The sequence below is a fragment of the Cryptomeria japonica genome, chromosome 2, assembly GCF_030272615.1.
Source record: "Cryptomeria japonica chromosome 2, Sugi_1.0, whole genome shotgun sequence".
NCBI classification, from domain to species: Eukaryota; Viridiplantae; Streptophyta; class Pinopsida; order Cupressales; family Cupressaceae; genus Cryptomeria; species Cryptomeria japonica.
Window position 1 is genome coordinate 606,437,880 of NC_081406.1, and position 20,428 is coordinate 606,458,307.

The 20,428-nt window shown below is 36.2% G+C and overlaps 1 protein-coding gene across 1 annotated transcript in view; it reads left to right on the plus strand.

Annotated features, from left to right (window-relative positions):
• The window catches only part of LOC131043861 (IAA-alanine resistance protein 1), a 129,028-nt gene that overhangs the window by 43,304 nt on the left and 65,296 nt on the right, over positions 1–20,428 (plus strand). The window lies entirely within an intron of this gene.

Below are 20,428 nucleotides of genomic sequence, written 5' to 3' on the forward strand. Positions count from 1 at the left end.
ATTCATTGCATACACTTTTTTATTCAAATAAGAGTGCTATCTAATTCATATTGGGAGAACCCTAAAGTAGTTTGCATTCACACTTTGTCTTCAATGCCCTATTAGTTTGTAGGAGGATGACTTTATGGAGGTTATATGAGGGCTTGGTCAATGTTATCAATGGACATCTAAAGACACTTCATAGGTCCGTAGGAATCACGTTCAATAAGATTTCAAGAACGATTTCTAGTTTCTCCTTCAATAGTCTTTGCTTGGAGGTGTAATGGAGTGATTAGTAACACATCATTCAAAGAGGCATGCCGCCCTTAAAATACAGTATTCCATTTATATCCTTGTAGGCTGTATTTGGAGCCTAAATAATTTTTTTAACTTTATTATATTCTTTTCTTTTCAAGTCTCTCCATGTTATGCATCCTTTTCGTGTGTTTTTCTCCTCTTATATTTGATCCTAAAATGTACTAAGTTGTTCGGGTTTCATTTAGATTTGTTGAGATGTTGTGAAGCCAAATCAGAACATTTGTTTTAACATTGATTGGTAGGAGAAGCATTTATAGGAGTATTATTAGGCTTAAGCTTGTTTTCTTGTTTTGTAGGATAGTTTAAGTGTAATATACAGGTCCACAGGATGATGCAGTGACTTTGTTTTATTTGGGCAGGTCATGTGATGTCAGATACCAATGAATGTACATATGCTATATATAGATCTCATTTGAATAGATTTGTATAGAAAACATGAATTGGATTTTGGTTTTGGCTTGAGGCTCCTTTGGACTTAGAAACTTGTTTATTGTTTTGCATCTTTACAATTTGATATTCTGATTTCTTGCTTTATTTTGTTAATATGATAAAAATGAGCTGCTGAATTAAGTAATATGATAGACAATTGAACTTGGGAGGAAGTTTGGAGTCAAAATGCTCTTTCTTAATGGAAAATTTCAATCTATGATATTCAGAAATTGCACCACATTATAGAATTTTGTCTTTGAGTTTGAGAAAAAGTTTGTGATGAGCCCCAATACCGAATAGGGAAACACAAATTAGTTAATAGGAAGAGAACAAAGAAAATATATCTAAAAGACCAAAGTCAATTGCAATTGGAGAAATATTTATAACAGAGAAAAAATAGTGTGACTGAAGAGTATAACAAGTGTGACAGAAGAATATAGTAAGGATCACAGATGAAAAATTTGCAGATAAACTTGGTTGTGGGTTATTGCTGAGTTTTGCTTGAAACTTGCCATAAACTCATGACTTCGATCAAAATTCGCCTGTGGTGGCATAAGTCCATTCCACCTGAAAAGGTCATCATTTGGCTTCACTCTGTAGTGCCATGTTTTGAGCAAAAGAGTTGGATAAGCGGCACTCAAGTTTGCAGCAATTTGGGAACAACAAATTGGCTCTTATCAGCTTTTATTTGCAAATTCAGTAATATGCATGTTTTTGAAGAATATTTTTACAAATTCATGTGCCCTTCGATGTTTGGAAAATTTGTCAATCCCTGAGTTTTTTCTGAGTCCAAGCTTTTAATTTTTTCTGGGTCAGACAAGTTATTGCTGAGTCCTAATTTTTCAACTATGAGAAGGACAACTAGAGAATATAGTAAGTACAGTTAAGAGGACAAAGCAAGTGCAGGTAGTGAATATAGCAAGTGCAGCTAGCAAGCACAGTTGGACATTATAGCAAGTATGGTTAGGAAATAAACTTAAGGCAAGAATAGACTAAAACACTCACTCATCAAGTATTAGGAGATATGCATGACAGTTTTTTGGTTGTATAGGAATTTGTTATGACCCTAGGTCAATGAAAGAAGACCTACCAAGATATTTTGACCAAACTTGCAATTCTCACAAATTTTCTTACACAGACATTTTGTCAAACACTGTGCAAGAAACCGAATGTGGAGTAACTCTGATTTGCAATGAGTTTGAGTTGATACAACTATGAATTCGGATCATGAATCAGTCACAAGTATCATAACATTCAATAATTGCATAGTGACATTTTGTCAAGCAGGTTGCACTTTGCTGGTCTGAAAATATTCCCAACTTATATGGCATAGATGATACAAGTAATTAATAGAACATTGCCTTCCCATATCAAATATTACATGTAAACAGATTATTGCATCCAACAGATAATATTTCATTATTATATGCATGGCTGATCAGAGTCGCATACAAAATCATTCTCTTATGAAATACCAATATTCAGAAAATCATTTGCTGACCTCTTTGGCACTGCTGGAAATTTCAAACTGCTGTCATAATGATGCAGGAGCATCCCCAGTTCATAGCAATCTTGCATCAACCAAAAATATTTTCCTTTCTGTTTTGCTTTCTGTTTGCAGTTTCAGCTTTTCTTTCTATGTGTCCCAGTTTTGGCTCACCGGATCCTGTGGAGTTGTCTTCTACTTGAAGACTTGATCATCTTTCTTATTTCCTGACCGCATCGCATTTGGATCATTTCCCGGCAAGTTATCGCTATTGGTTTCCATGACAGTTTCTTGTTACCGGTTGCCTGGACCTATTTTGGTGATCTACCGGAACCCCTTCCGAAGCTTGCGGAGCCTTGGGCATTGATTCCAATGTTCCTTGGCTTGTGGCCGACCTTTTCCCGTGATCTACACTTGATCCTTTGGAATTTCCGGAGGAATCTCTTGGCGGAGGCCGACCTTGTTGATTTTACACGTTAGGTCTTGTTCTTCGGGTTTTGATCCCTTTTTGGGCTGACCGGATCCCCTTGGATCATATATATAATTGTAATTGCGCATTAGAATGTAACGATCGAAGAATCAAGTAGCTAGATTGAGCATAGAAGATAGATCTTAATATTGAAGGTCTCGGTTGTGACCTATTCTGTATTTTGAGCATGTTCTAGCAGGCCTGTGAGCCGAATTTTGTAACCCAGTTGTTACCGGTTGGTTGTAATGAATTTTTATGAAATAAAACAATCTGTTCTGCATTGCCTCCATCATGTCTTTGTGTTTCTGTTGTGTTTACTCTTGCTGACCGGTCCGGATTGATCTCTTTGAGATCCCTCCTAACCGGTGACTGCTTCACATAATGTCTCTTTATGCCTCCCTAGCATTTACAACACCCTATATGAATGGTACGATGGCCCAAAGAATTAGTACAACAGGTCACAAGTGTATGGTAGCATCATGTTGGTATGGCAGATTTAATAGCTCTTTCCTTTCCTCATAGGATGTGTTAATATCAGACATCTGCATCTTCCTTTTTTTTGACAAGGTTTGACCTTGTTTTGTCCCCAAATGGCTGCCACATCACTCCTGACATGGTAAGTCTGCTTCTTTGCAAGGTATAGAAGTCTTCTTAAATGCTGCGACCACTTTATGAAGTTGCGTGGGACTTTAGGAGTCTTAAAAAGATGCACTAGAAACCTTTTTAGACTTTTCAACCTTCATTTAGAAGTTTCGAACCATTTCTCATGTCTTTGGATGGGTATGGCCCTTCTAGGTATGGCTGGATGTTGTTCCCAATGCCAATGAATAATACTTTTTAAAAAATTTCTTTCCCACTGCACACAATGCAGTTATAGATTCTGCTTTCTTCACCAACACACACAACACTGTAAATTCTGAGATATATAAATTCACTTGCACACACATCACATACGAGTTTATGTCAGCAAATCTAATAAATTTGTACCTCCAAACCTGACAAACCTGTAAATCTAAAATATAAATCAATTCTCTCCAAACTCTGCAAACCTAAAGCAATCTGCACACCTGTAATCTTATGTGAATTCACTAAGGATCAATTAAGTGGGTTTTTGTCCACAAAATCGATATCTGCTTTAGGGTGCTGAATAGTTGAACCAGTGCTTAGACTCCCAAAGAGAGTTTCTTCAAAATAAGCAATCTAGAATATGAAATGAGTTTGCACAATCCTCCTTTTAAAATCCTCTTGGAAGTTTCTGAAAATTTAATTATAAAATCACTTTTAAAATATTAATTTCTTTTTTCTCATAAAATTGACTTTATAATTTTATTTTATTGTTGGTCCCAGTTAAAGTCAATTAAAATAAAATATTCAGCTCATAAACATAATTAATTAAATAAAAGTTGTCTGAAAAATATTAACTTTGACAACTTTATCTAATTAATTAAATTAATTTCTTCTTAAAAAACGTGAACTGAAAATGGGAACATTACTATCAAATCTGTTATTGAAACTTGCTTGGACTTGAAACTCATGAGAACTGAAGTCTAGAATGTAAAGTTAAACTGAAATCATCAAGCTTCTGGAATTATGGAAAATGAATTTCTGAAATGCATGCGAAAATAAATTTAGAACTAAAATTTATATGAAAACAAGCAGTAAGCTTCTATTTTGCTTACAATATATTAACATGTCAACTCCAGTGTGCAAGTGAATATAATTTTTGAACACAATCAATTTTTTATCTTGTGCGATACAAAATTGAATCTAGCAAAAACGCCCATCGTTCATGAACTTTTACATATATAGACCCATCATTAGTGGGAAGCCACATAAATGTAGATCCCTCTATACTTCATTACTGATTAATGGGTGGCTGATACACAAATGCATGCTTGATATATGCACCTCAAGCAATGCTATGCTTCTTGAAGTTACGAATGAGCTGGGGCTAAAGTTTTTTAAGTCCTATGGTAATTGTTTTGCTATGGATTGAAGAAATGTGAATGTCATTGGTGTTGTCAATGCAGTTGAGGTTCGGCTAGCTGCATATTTTGGTAAATCATTTCTTATGGACATCATCATTGTGGACAGCCCTGCCAAGTGGGGTATGCTGTTGTTTAGAATGTAGGCTGTTTTCATTAGGTGTAGTATTCTAATGAACCTTTCATATGTCACTCTCCCTTTACATGGAGAGTAAGTTAAAGTATGTAAAGAGAAAAAGACCCTTCACATCATAGAGGACCCTGAGAAAACTAATAATGAGGTACTCTACTTAAGATGATGTCAATTTAAGATTTTCATTTAAATTAGCTTTTGCATGCACTCATAACATTGCTGAGTATGGAGCTTTATCTTAGGGTTGAATGTTGTATTGAAGGATAGTATCAAATACTTGAAAGCGTATGGAAATTTTGAGTTGATTGTATCCCAAGTAAGAGGTATGTATGCAACAAAAGATTGCAGCCGGGGACACCATTGAAATGTTAGATGCTTTTGGCATTAATTGGGTGGATAGACTAGACAATACTACAGCTGATTCATTTTCTGTTTTGTCTTTCAAGTTTGATGCTGGTTGGGCATCTCCCATTATAGTTAAAGTGTTGAAATTATTGCAAAGCCAACTATACTTGATGACATCTACAACTGACAGATTTTTGTTGATGATCAACAAATCTATATGTTCCTCGATTGTATGTATGATTTTGACAAACAAGTGATACACTGGGAACCAGTGGTGGAATATCATGACGGCAGGGAAACCTTATTCAGTTTCACCTGAAAGAGCATTTCTGACTGCTATAAGAGTAGAAGTAAACCAGTGTATGTTGATAATGTGGAATGTGTGAACATTGGTACTGAATCTTCCAAGATGATATACATTGGCAAAAAGTTAGAGCTAATAGAGAGGCAGATATTGGTTGCCCTGCTTAAAAGATTTAAAGAATGTTTTGATTGGTATATGATGAGTTTAAGGCTTATAGGGAGGACCTGTTTTAGCATATCATTCCATTGTAGATTGACACAAGACCTTTAGACAAAAGAAAAGGCATATAAATCCTACTCTTGCCCCACAAATGCAGAAAGAATTGATAAAGCTGAAAGAAGGTGGAATAATCAAACCTATTAGGCACTCTTCTTGGGTGTCTAATCTTGCCCCTTTAAGAAAAAAGAATGGTGATATAAGGTTGTGTCTAGACTTTAAAAATTTAAACAAGTCTCTTAAGGACAACTATCAACTACTTAGCATGGCTCATTTATTACAAAGAGTGATTGGATCGGAACTTATGTCTACGATTTTTGGGTTTTGAGGCTACAACAAAGTGGATGTGTATAATGTCCCCATTTTTCGTCACTCCAACATCGTAGTTAGTTCGGCTTTCTTGGTGAGTGCTAGCCTTCTCAAAATGGAATTCAGTTATTGGTGTGAGCTTTGGGGACTTTGTTGGCTCCATTGGTGCTTCCTGGGAGCAATTTTGACATCTCAGGTGCATTCCAAACATCTTGGAGAAAAATGCTATTTTTGGAAAGAGTCTATTTTTAGCAAGTCGTATCTTTGGTGAGCTCTTGAGTATATTGGCACCCTCAAATTTTACTTCCGGACTATTTCTGCAATTTCTGTACTTTCAGTTGGTTGTGGGGGAAATAATTAATAATTAAATAGTTAATTGGAAGTTGTCGAAAAACATAATTAAAAGATGGCTTAAATTAATAATTTACAAAGAGGATGTAAAAGTGACTAAATTGTCGGAAGTGTTAAATAAATAAATAAAGTCAATTTTGAGGAGCAATAAGGATTATTATTGTTAAAAGGGGATTTAAAGTATAATATTCTGGAAAGTTCCCGAGGAGATTATAAAATGGGATTGAGGGTTTCATTTGATGCATTTTGGATATTTGTTAATTTTTAAAAACTATAGTGGTGGAATTGAACAAGTTTGTTCAAGCATAGCCTAGGACGAAAGCCCTACAACAAAGATCAGGTTCAGTGGTGAAAGATCCTCCCTAGCTGATATGGTGAAATCATTCAGGGTTTCAGTTTGCACGTAAAGGATTTGAGGTATGATTAAAGAACAATTTGTGAAATCTTGTGAAATAGATATATTGTCAAGTATTTCCAAGAATGGAGTATTCGTGAGAAGATTTGGGTGATTTAATTCATCCATTGCTTGGCGATTTCATTCATCTGATGTCGAGAGTGAAGACCATCTGTTGCCGGGTGATTAATTTGGGCATAATTTTCAGACATTTCTGGTTGCCTTTACCCTTGTCGGGTGTAAATATTGGTTTTTCTGCTAGGCGTAAGAAATTAAGCCAGGAGGGTTTACAACATTCCATGTCAGTCTTTTATGAGGCGTTTACATCTCTTCTGAACACCAACATCATCTTGTGCTGGGTGTTAGATTATCTTGTTATTGGAGCTGTCTATATAGCCTTGCTGGCTGCCATAGTCATTCAAGGCTAGGTGTATGAATGAGAAAGGTTGGTTGAGTGTTCTTTGCATGAAAAATTAGCCAACTAAGGGCAATTGGATTATTGATGTTTGTGAGCAGATTGTGAACTCATTTCTGGTCGCCATGACCAGATAACCTAGTCGTGGGCTCTTGACAGACTGAGTGATATCTTAAGACTGAACAATGAATGCCTCTTACTGGGTGTGATTTATGGCAGAGCTGGGCAATTGAAGGAAGCCGTCCCTTGTTGCTGACGTTCCTTATTTGCTGATGTGTTGAAGTGAATATGCTGATCATGACAGTTAAATAATTCTGGCGTGAGAGTTTGGCATGTCCCTTGGCTTTTGGGATTATCATTTGCTGCTAGTTGATATACAGTACTCAGCAAGTATTAAATCTGCTATTGAAAGGTCAAAATTTCATAAATATACTTCTGTATGCTTTGCTGTTGGCTAGAGCTGGTTTCTATATGAAAATGTTTTAATTGTTAATCACTTTGTTTGAAGCCAATGATGGTCGTATTGTTCAACAAGTGTATATGTGAAGTTGTATAAATGCTTACACAATAACCTGGTAATTCTATAACTGTGAAATTAAAACAATACAGTCTGAAAACTCTTCAAAAAGATGGCATGAAAGTTGATTGGCAAAATCACTATTCTATAAGCATTGGAAAATTTCAAATTTTTTTGCATAGAAGTTTGGCTGGGATCTTACAATGTGAAGGATTTAGAACAACACAAGACAACTGTAATGTCCCCTATTTATACACTGTCAATTAACATGAGCAATATCTATATTATTACCTTCTATTGTTATTAACTGAGCATAACTAACTAATTCTTTGCATTATGTCTTATTAAAACCATTCCTAATCCCAAACCAATTTGACCCTATTCCCAGAAGAGGGCTTGGCTGCCTAGGGTGCTTGACACACGTCTTCAATGTAACCCAGATTACTGGGACTCAGTCCATTCACCCTTGGGGCCTGCAGCCTAGATTTCAGGAGGAGTCCTTTCACCCTTGGGGTTTCCTATTGAGGTGGTTTTATTCTGCCCCTTCCTAGCAGCACCCAACTCCCTTGGGGAATAGGAAATACAGAACTGATTATGGTTTTAGGTCAGTTTAAGACATTCATGTTTATGAATTGTTTATTTATCTTGCAATCTATATTTATGACCCTCTGATTTGTATATCCGATTAACTCTTATTTGATGTATTAAATTAATTGGTAGTCATGTTCTTGATAAATTTATTTATTATTGTTGATGCATTTGCATTATGGTAAATCTGATTAAGAACAACCTTCCTTTAATCTTCAGAATGGATTACTAGTTTATCCTCTTGTGTATGTATATTCATATAATTGTTCTCTCTCTCTCTCTCTCTCTCTCTATATATATATATATATATATAGTCTAAATTATCAAAATTACCATTGCCTAAAACTCTAAGCTTTAATCTATCCATAGACTGTAAAGGCAGACAGATCTGATGCAAGGCAGACAGATCTGACATTGTCTGCCATTATATATAAAATTAAATTTGACTCCTACGTAGTGCAGATGATATTAATATTACTATTAAATTCTGCATACAGACATTATCAGGCTTCATATATTAGGCATACGTATTAAGCACATCCCCTATGCATACTGCCGAGAACAAGGATGTTACTGCCTGTAACTTCATAATAGTTCTGATATGATCTGAATGATCAGTCTTAAAAAACATTCATTCATTCGATATTTTCCCCCCGTGTGCAGTATCAGCCTTTACTTATAGTGGTCCGATGTCTCTTTGGGGAGAGATGTGGCTTTAATAAAGGTCACGTCTCCCTCTAACAGTTACTTGTCTTAAAAAGCCCGATACTCCTAGTTAGCTTTCATTATTATTATTGGTTGCTTTGTTAATATTTCTTTGTTAATTAACATAGGGAATATTTACTTAGTATTATATAAGTCTTTCCTTAATCGGTATTCTTGACTCTGCATATGTGATCATAATTAATTGTTATTGGATATATACATAAATTATTATATCCATTAATTAATTATTGTATAGTTATGTGAATAATAATAATATATAAGGGGTACACCTGAGTTGGCCTAGTGGTGGACAACTTGTGCTTGTGAAAGATAGGTCACAAGTTCAAATCTCAAAGGGGGTAGGGTATGTACATCTTATCGGCTTCGGCCCATTATCGATCAAAAAAATAAAATAATAATATATAAGGGCATATTAATAATATGCTTATTATTTTCATAGCTCTAGTCAAAAGCTATTCAGGCTTTGGCCAATTACCGATCAAAAATAAAATAAAATAATATGCTTATTATTTTATGAGTTTGATTACTTAATACTAAAGAAGTTATATCTTTAATTGAATGAACAATAAGTAATATATATATATATATATATAGAGACACACACACAGATAGGGCATGAATATCATTACATTTTACTGGATTAATTATAGTTTGGATTGCACTACTGATTGGTATAGGATGGGGATATGATAACAACTTTTACTACTCCTTAAGGAACATTTGTCTATGTTTGGGGATACTTTTCAAAGGGTCATGGGTGCTGCTTTTGTTGTCTATCAAGTTGATCTTACAGCCTATTCCAAATACAAGAATGAACGCTGCAAGCATATGGAGTTGATGTTTAAAAGTTGCCTAGAGTATGAAATATCATTGAAATCAAAGAAGTGTGTGTGTGGTGTACAAGAGAACAAGCTTCTTGTGCACGTCATCTCAAAAGAGGGAGTAAGGATTGACAAAGAGAGAGTGAAAGCTATTGCCCTCATCTTTTAGCTTAAGATCCTTAAGGCATACAATCCATATTTGGGCAAATCAACTCTGCAAGGAGATTTGTGCCAAACTTTTTTGGAAGGACAGGCTATATCAAGGATGTTTAAGAAGGGGCAAGTTTTTTGTTGGGATCAAAAACCAATTGAGTTATTCAAAGGGATCAACTAGTGCTAGCTAGCCTACACTACTTCAGGCCTTTATAGTTGTTCTTCTCTGCCTCATTTTACACCATAGCTGCAGTTTCGTTGCAAGAGAACAAGGGTGGATTTAAGCAGCCTGTTGCATTCTTTAGTAAGTCCTTCCAAGGTGCTAGACTTAAGCACTCTATTATGTGGAACACATGGTCATTCTCTTGTTAAGGCTATAAATTTTTTTAGGACATATCTGATTGGGGCAAGGATTGTTACATTTGTGCCACATACTGCTGTGAGAGGCATCTTCACACAACAAGAGGTTTTAGGTAATTAATAAAATTCAGGAGATTGACATGGAATTGCATGCTAGAAAGTTGATTAGAGGCCACGGTTTGGCCAAACTCATGATTGAGATAAATTTAGAAGTAGTTGAGATAAATGACGTCACAGTCCTACAAGGCTACACCTAACTCATGTCTTTTAAGAAGTGATCCATTGTATGGAAATGTAATCAATTACTTGGAGAATATATGGTGCCTATTTTATTTGAGTGAAAATCAGTAAAGGACACTTAAGATTGCAGCCCAGAAGTATGTGCTATTGCAAGGTGAGTTGATGTGGAAGAATCTTGATGGATTGTTACTAAAATGTTTAAATGAAGATTAATCCATTAAACATCATAAATGAGTGCCATCAAGGACTTTGTGATTGGTATTTCATGGCAAAGACTACTACCCATAAGATCCTTATGGTAGGTTATTAGTGGCCTACATTATTGAGGGATGTAACCAAAATCATTAAGTGGTGTGATACTTTCCAAAAGTTTGCAGGCAAGATGAACTTTGAAGTCACTCTTCCTCTCACTTTTAATTCAGTCGAGGCTCCATTCTAGCTGTAGGGTGCAGTTTTCGTAGGGAAGATTGGAGAAAGATTGAATGATGGCTACAAATGAATATTTGGGCAACATACTACTTCACCAAGTGGGTAGAGGTCATCCCAACTAGGAATCCAACATCTAAGATGGTAGTAGATTCTTTGTTGTCTCATGTGATTACAAGATTTGGAGTGCTGATGATGTTTATTCGCTAACAATGCCATGTCTTTGAGAGTGCATGTCCTTTTTGGTTTGTGTACAAGATATGGGATAAATTTGACTTATTCCTCTCCCTATCATCCACAAGGGAATGGATAGGCAGAGTCTAGCAATAAGAGCCTCGTGAAGATCATAAAGAGGACATTTAAATTGAACAAGAAGAGGTGGGATACAAGGTGTGATTTGTTATATGGGTTAATAGGGGATTAGCTACAAGAAATCAATTAAGGAAAGCTCGTTGATGAGACACATGCAAATCTATTAATCAATTTGTAACTACTAGTTTATGGATTGCTGCATGAAGGGGAAGGCCAAGAAAGTGAGGCAATATCCCAAAGGATCAATCAACTTATAGAACTCAATGAGACAAGAAGAGCTGCTCATGCCACAATTTTGCTACAATAGGAGAAAAGAAAGCACTCATTCAATAAGGGGGCTGTCCAAAGGCGTTTCCATGTGGGAGATATAGTCTCATGTGGATTGCAAGATTAGAAGACTAAGGGAAGTATGACAAGTTTGAGGCTCTATGGGTTGGCCCTTAAATGATTGCAAACAAGTGTGGCTAGGCATCCTTTTACCTCAAAGGCTTAGATGGTGACCTTAGAGAGTTGCTAGTTCATGGCCAGCCTTTGAAACATTACTTCTCTTAGTGTTGGCATTTCCATTATTGATATGCATATTTTATTCCTTTTTTTTTTCTTGTGCAATCATGGTTGCTGTTATGCCCATGATGTAGTGCTTATTCTTGTCCTTTAGTTTTATGTTTTATTTTTCCTTGTGTGTGCTTGCCTTTTTGTTCTTGACAAGTTCTATGGTTTGCACCTAGAGATGGACTTGGATTCTCATCATACTCACTAGGGGGTGTATGTCCCCAACGAGAGCCAATGTTGGCCTAGGTTTTAGTGTTTGTGGATTTTGTATATAGGAGTGCACTAGTGCCTTATGTTAACCTTGGTATGTGCTTCAAATCTCTAATCATGTCATTTGGGTTGTTCTTTACCATTAGGGTTTCCATTTTTGGTCCAGGGTTTGCTATTTATGATGGCTTGTCACACTTATGTCTTGAAGGTTCATCTCTGTTAGAGCATGCTCTGGCATATCCTAATGTTGTGTTTGTCCTAATGGTGGCTAATCAACGGGCTTCATTGCATTGGCACAATCTCTTTTTAATACAAGTGCTTGTGTATTGGCATGGTCCTATGTGTTTGTATGCCCTTCAAGGGATGCCTTTGTGTATTGGGTCTATATTTGTGGTTGGTAGTGCTTCATCATCTCTTTGATTTGAGCTCCAATAGTACTTTCATGGTAGTCTATGCATAAACACTAAACCTTAAGTCCATGCTTTTCCTTAGTTTGTATTCCAATGGCACCTATATTTATATTGTTTAGCTTGTGCAGAGCCCTCATGCGCTTTTTCTATTTGATTGTTGATTGTCTGTAGTTAGTTGTCTTATACTTCAGCTAGCAGTGCGACTGCACAAAGGAGAGATGGAATTGGCAGTAGCCATTATTTACTCTTATTTTACAATAGATTTTTCGGAAGGATTTCACCTCACATGTTTTGAGGATTTACCTTTGGTGTAAGGAAGAATTATTGATCACTTAACTTTTTTGATATGTAAATGATGGAATAGGGGTCCCCTTCCTATTATATTATCTTTCAAAATTATACAAAGTTTCAGCCAGTACAACTAGGCACCAAGGCGTCCAAACTTATTTATTGAGAAGCTTACATACTAAAGAAGCTCTTGTAATTTGCATGCCTCTATTACGAGGCAAAATTTTAGATCTCCAAAATTACTAACTATAGTAGTAATATTTTAGTCCATGGCCATCAAAGGGCCCATGTAGTTGATGATCTCAACTTCAACTACCTCCTCGTCAACTATGGAAGAGGACACATCTCTAGCCACCTTTCACAATTTATTTTGTTGTTGTGAGAGCCTTCTCCACCCTCTGACAAGCTTGGCAAGGAGAATGAAGCTTATTGGGATGATGAAAAAGTGCTGAAGTCCACCATAGGCTTACCCTTTACTACTTAGGGTGTGGATTTTGACATGATTAAACAAGGAGAGCAAGTGGGCTTCTAATTCATGAAAAGACACCATGGAGATCAAACCTATCACCTTTGCACTACCCATTAAAAGAGAAGCTTAAGCATGACTTCCAGACCTTCTTGAAATTCAAATTGCACTCGACCAACCTCCAAACAATACATTGCTGCTTTATCCTTATGTAGATTGTGAGTGTTTTAAATTTAAGAAGGATAGCTCCTAATTGACTCGACTTTACATGTTCACCTCCAAATAATTCAAGCCACACACTTCTTTGATTGATTGTCTAATCTACCTTCTCTAATTTACAATAATTTTCTCCAATTTGGTATCCAAAATTTAACCATGAAATGTCATTTCTCTTTTGGTTGGGGAAACAAAAAGTCCCATCTTGGTCGCCATCAAAGAAGGATTCACTAGACACTCTAATTGTCTTCAATGACATCTAACAATAAACAATAGATAAATTCAGCATTGTGTTAAGAAGAACCTAGAGATGAAGAAATAGCCGAGTGACACATGGGAGGAGGTGAGGGGCCCCTCTTAAGAAATCACGCCCAAGTCCGATATCGACATAGGTGAAAAGACTAAAGAAGTGAACAATCATTAAGAAGAAAAGAAAGGACTAGGGAAAATATTAGTATTTCAAGGGAGATCCCAATTCCTGAATAACTTGAAGGCCCTCTCATCTATTAACATTATTGTGAATGATCAAGGTGTTTGGAGTGTTAGTACCTAAATTTGTTTATCTGTTAAGTCTTCTTCTTGTATATGTTCTTTTCAATCAATTAAATCTTTGTAGAATCGATCCTACTTGTCCTCCAAGCCCACCCATTGACTCATCAACACTTGCTTCGAATTAATACCAGAATTTACTTGGAAATCTGCCACTTCGTTTGCCTCGTTGAAACATTGGTCAAAGGAAAAAGAATCCAGAAGGTGCCAAACTTGGCAAAGAATGTTCTACAAATTTCATTTCTTTGAGCTGTGATTGCAAATGGTGTTAAAAATAACCATGGAGTTTGCTTCAATCTACAAAGAGGAGATTCTGCACCAAGTAGCAATGTGTAGATTCAACACCAACGTGCAAGCCTCTGCCTTATCATTTGTACCATCATTAAATTTCTTAGAAGCTGCTCGAACTAGAGAGCTCAAGGAATCCTTGGTCACACAACTAGCTCCCAAAGCCCTCGGGTTGCCTCACGAGGCACCATCAATGTTCATTCTGAAAGATCCAATGGGAGGGATCCATTTGATATCTTCCCTCGATGAAAGATTGGATTGAGCCCCAAGAGCCCCATGAATAGGGGATATTAATTTTATCATTAATATATTCATATGTATTTATTTGATTGATAAGTCTACTATTTAACTAGCCCCAGCCAGTGAGGCCACAAATGAGGGACCTCATCCATGTACTTTGAAACACATCATCCACCAAAGACTAACTTGAAACCTACTCAAGCAACACAATGTCTCCTCAGAACCTGAACCTAGTGTAAAACAGATAATAGACATAGTAATGCACCTTTTGACTATGAACAATATTTATATGTTTATTTATTATTAATAATAAATTGTAATTTCCTTTATTTTCTTGTAATTAGTTTTTCAAATATAATATGTAATTGGCATCACTGCTCCCTTGTCATTCCTTTACTGTTCCTCATATTTGGAATAAAATTCCCATCCTTGAAACCCACCCCCATATCCCCCATTTGAAACTGCTTGGAGCACTGAGAAAAGCTAATTACAAATGATTGATTTAGTTTTTGGGGCGAAAGGGTCACATTGTTTTAAAGGCAAGCCAATGATAGGCACCCAGAAATAGTATGGTAAATATACACTTGTATTGTGTGTTAGAATTGTTAAGGCAATGTAGTAGCAGTTGCTAAATGTATATCAGCTGCAACTTATGCCACAAAAGGGCTTCACTGACCATTATGTCTTACTTGGATATACATGAGGCATGTTATGAATGGTGTTGGATTGAGTCAACATATTTGCTTAATAATATGATATCACTTTTGAGGAACATCATGAAATAAAACCCTAAGATTGTCTAAGTAATGCTTAGCTCTACAATCAAGTAGATACCCATATTTTCCTAGAATGTCTAAGTATTCTTCTACGAAACCCGGGGACGCGTCCCCTACTAGTCCCGGGGACGTTTTGGGGACTTGGGGACGGCCAGGGGACGTCCCCCCCTCCCGTCCCCAAATTGTCAGAATTTTGAGGGGACAACTTCCCTAGCTGTGGGGGGCGTCCGTACGTCCCGGGGACGGCTAGACGTCCCCCACATCTAGGGCTAGGGAAAAATATTAAAAAAAAAAAGGTCGTATTTTCAATTTTTCTAACATGGGCCCTCTATATCGAAAAAATTTAAAAAACGACTATCAATTTTTTTATTATTGAATTTGAATAGTTATGAAATCAAAATACGACTATCTATATTTTATTATTTTTCTAACATGGACCCTCTATCAAAAATTAAAAGGCAACATTAAGCAATTTTAGTATTTACTTAGTACTATTTTGATTTCCATATCGCAATTGACAATGAAACAATATGACAGCAGTGTGGCCTTTGGGCATTTTGTATGTTATTTCTTTAATATCTATTATAATATGCATATTGACAATGTGAATGAATTGAAATTCTGAATTATGAGTGCATATTGAGTATTGAGTCTATTGATAATGTTGTATGTTCGATGTTTGCATTCTAAAATGTTTTCATAGTATCATACACATGCTATATCCATGTTTTCATATGAATATAATGTATAGATGCATGCTTTATCCATGTTTTCATATGAACATTTAGAATTTTCATATATATTTTAAATTTTACCTATATTTTATATAGCCGTCCCCTTTGCTGTCCCCCCCCATCCCCAAATTTGGCAAAAAAATTTGCCGTCCCGGAAACTCGTCCCCCTGTCCCCCTGTCCCCCCGTCCCGGAAACTTGTGGTAATGTAGGTATTCTTTTATCTTGTAGCAGTGTATTGTATGCTGTGATTTGTGGTGAGCATTGAAGGCTGCCAGTTTTAAAAATAATAAAAAAGACACAAATATGACACATGCATGTGACATCATAAATACAGCTTTTCAAATGTAGCACATTGAAGATTCAAAAGCTAATAACATTTGGTAAATGCAAGTCAGTAGCAAATTGAAGAAGCTGGGAAAAGTCTGAATAGCACAGATCCATCTCAAGAAGGATCTGAAATGTGCTGAGAATGTCATGCCTTGCCTAAGGTTAGGGTTTTGTAAATACAAATCACAGCCTTACCAAAACTGATCACAGTCTAAATACCTAAAACCTAGGCGATAAAATAAATTACAAGGAGGTTCCATTGTAAAAGGGGCTGACCAAGAATAAAGAAGATTAATTGTCAGCGATTTATTTAAAGGGGGCCGACTCCATTAGCATGTGATGTCCCCAAACTGATCCTCATCAAATATTGTTGATATTGAGAAAGCTCCTTTTATTATTTTTGTAATAAAGTTGATACAGTTGAAACCGACTGATTACATGACAATGTATTAAGAATAATCAATATTATTAAATGATGAATATGAAGGTAGAGGATGTAATGTGCCCATCCTATACAAAAAAGCAATCTAGCATTAAAACACATGACTGGTAAACCTTGGAGATTTACAAGCAGTTAGCGGATATAAGTAAGAGTGTACTTAGCAATTAGTAGTTCAAAAGGTTAGAATTGCATACTACTGATGTTAGAGCCAGTTGCATTATGAAGGATAACAGTGATAAGAAGGATTATAGGAAGAGCACATTGGAGGACGAAGATGATCAACTATGTTCGAGATACAATAACTGCTCACCTATTCATGAGCTTGAGACTTAAGTCAATTCGACTAAGTCTTATATACACTTAGTTATAAGATAATATCATAAACGGCTTACAATCTCAATATTCATCCAAAAGCAAATTATGATATTGAACAATGAGTGATCCGTAGAGTTAATCGTAGTTCTCAACATTTGCTGATCAAGAAGATGGAATATCCCATGTTACAGCACCTTGAAAGTTACTATAGTCTACGATATCTAAGAGGCATAAAGAATATGGAAATAAGAAGAAAAGAATAAAAGAATAAAAGATGAAATCTGATCTGTGCCAGCACCAGGAATCCTTGGAAGAAGACAAGACATCGAGGAGAATCTCAAACAAAGAAAATAATTGTCTCAAAGAATGAGTATGCGGTGATCAAGCATAAGGAACCGCCGGGCATGGATTAATATTCAACATCAGCCATTTGATATGATCAATAGATTATTATGGGGAAACGTATATCGGGCTCAAAATCATTAAAGATTACAAGCAGTGGTCAATGCCATCAAGGGAGTACTGACCTACAGCGAGGATCTCTTCTACGTGACAGTAGTGCACTTACAATATCGTTCATCATCAATTGATGATTAAAGAAGATATAGTCGGTGATTATCTTATTGACGACAATCAGCATACAACAAAAGATGGATATCGAGGAAACAACAACGATTAGGATATATTCCTAAGTTTTATAAAATGGAGGTTAATGCATCGTATGAAGAGTCGATGGTCAGCAACTTAAATTCAGTAAATGAAACAATATAGGGAAGACATGAGTATTAGTGACATTTTCGATGATAGTCTAATCTTCATCGATTAAGTTTGATTATACATCGATTGTTGTTATGAAGAGATGCGATCATTTGTGAAGGGCCGCAAAGTATGTGTGTGATGATATGTTAAAGAAAACATATCTGACTTCCAAAAAGAAATTCTTGGGACGGTTAGGAGGACGACTTCACCTATCTTGGTGCAGGGATCCTTATTAAAGCAGTGACTTGATAACATAAGGCCGACTCCCATTAAGGTAACAGCAATTAAAAGAATTAATCAAAGGATGTGTCTTTTGGAAATGACAAAGTGTTGGAAAGAGTTCGCACCCTTCTGAAAGAGGTATATGGAGATATAAATCATGTAGAGAGGAAAGGAAAAAGGGGGAAGGAATATTCCTGAATATAATATAAAAGGATAGTTTATGTGCTGACATTAAAAAATAGAATTATATTAAGGACCAATGAGCAGATATATGAAGAAGACTTCAGCAGATCTATGAATACTTGGTGAAGCAGATTATGAAGGATTCAGGGATAGATTTGATGGTCAATATTGAAACATATCTGTGAAGAGTTCTCGGAGACTTGGAGCAGACCAAATAGCAGATTTATAATTTCAACAACGATAGAATAAACAAATGAAGATGACATTAAGGCATATATTTCAAGTATACAAATCAGAGAAACTTATCAGGATAAGTTCTTTCTTCCAAAAACTATTCTTAGCATTATGGGTTAAATATTCTAGTAAAATGTCTTCAGAAATGAAAGTATATTTATAAAATATTACAATTCTCACTTTAAGTCAGAAATGTTGTTTCAGGTCTAAATAACGGTGAATCCCCCTTGGGGACATTACAAGTGGTATCAGAGCTATGATCCTGCCATCCTGCAGGGTAAAGATGAATCAATGAATCATTTCAATCAATAAGAAGGAATCTAACAATATGAGTATTTGAGTGTATGCTCCGTGCTTGCGTATACCCATATGTATGCTTCGTGTTTTCAAATGTATGCTTCGTGTTTGTACAAGTGTATACTTTGTGTATGCTTAGTGTCTTCATGCATTCATATGTATACTACGTGTTTTCACATATATGCTAAATACTATCTGTAATCCTGTTATGGGAAAGGGCCTGAAGAGTAAGAGATGGGCCGTGAGGGGCTTGTAAGTGACCTAAAAGCGGGTACTTACAATTGAGGAGTCAAGTCACCCCTTACGTTTTCCCCCCAATCCTACAAGAGGGAATGCATAAAAATTAATTGTATAAAACCGATCTTGTGTTGTGAGCTTGAGATTGAGCTGAGAGGTTCTGAGGGGCTTGTAAAGAGTCAAGCAACCTGGCTACATTCTCCCCCCAACTTCACAAAATGGCAAGTGCTTTTAGGGAGATGAGGCCTTGATGGGACAGTGAGTAGGAGCCTCCCAGCTAAGAAAGGGAAGGGAAGAAGCAACCTCCCTTGGGCTTATTGGATCAGTGGCTCCAAGCAAACCCATCCTGTCTCTTCCTCCCAAACTCTAACATGCTTGTATGATGTATGATGTAGTTGCTTAATCCTTACAATGGGATATGTATATATTTACATGTGTGGTTCATAATATAATTACAGGTTATCCTTACTCATCTAAGAACAAAGTTTCAAAGTCAAGAACCCTCATGACAAATTTAAGAATGCTTGTGGGCAAGCATTTCCAAGGAGGGGAGACTGTGATGTCCCCAAACTGATCCTCATCAAATATTGTTGATATTGAGAAAGCTCCTTGTATTATCTTTATAATAAAGTTGTTACAATTGAAACCGCCTGATTAGATAACAATGTATTAAGAATAATCAAGATTATTAAATGATGAATATGAAGATATTAAGACCAACAACAGCAATTATTAGTATAAAGACAGAACATTGAAGAATATCAGCAATTTCATAACAGTGATCATATCAGATCAAAATCTCTATTAATCAGCAGGCAGTGACATTCTTGTTTATTGTGGGATATATATATATATATATATATATACATATATATCGTATAGCTGTTCTCCCTCATCATGCCACCCTTATTCACCCTCCTATGATTGGGACTCCCTTGAATCCAACCCAACAATCAATCAACATAGAGGTTGGGGGAGAAACTACAATAAGGTGCCCAAAGCAATCCTCTACCCTATGCCCAAGAGCAGATATACCATCACTCTTGGCCTCATGTGACCTTACGCCATCTATATGAGGTAGTGTATATATATATATATATGTTTAATATGTATGCCTATTATATGCAGCAATATAATGCATATTAAGATAGGATAATATATTTGGCACATAACATCATATGTATTAGACATAAGTAATAATATGGATTTCTAAATAGCAACAATCAATCATGGCGTGCTGAGGAAGGGATTACAAGGAGGCAGAATGGCTATAGGATTCCTCACTAGGCACACTACCTCATATAGATGGCGTAAGGTCACATGAGGCCAAGAGGGATGGTATATCCGCTCTTGGGCATAGGGTAGAGGATTGCTTTGGGCACCTTATTGTAGTTTCTCCTCCAACC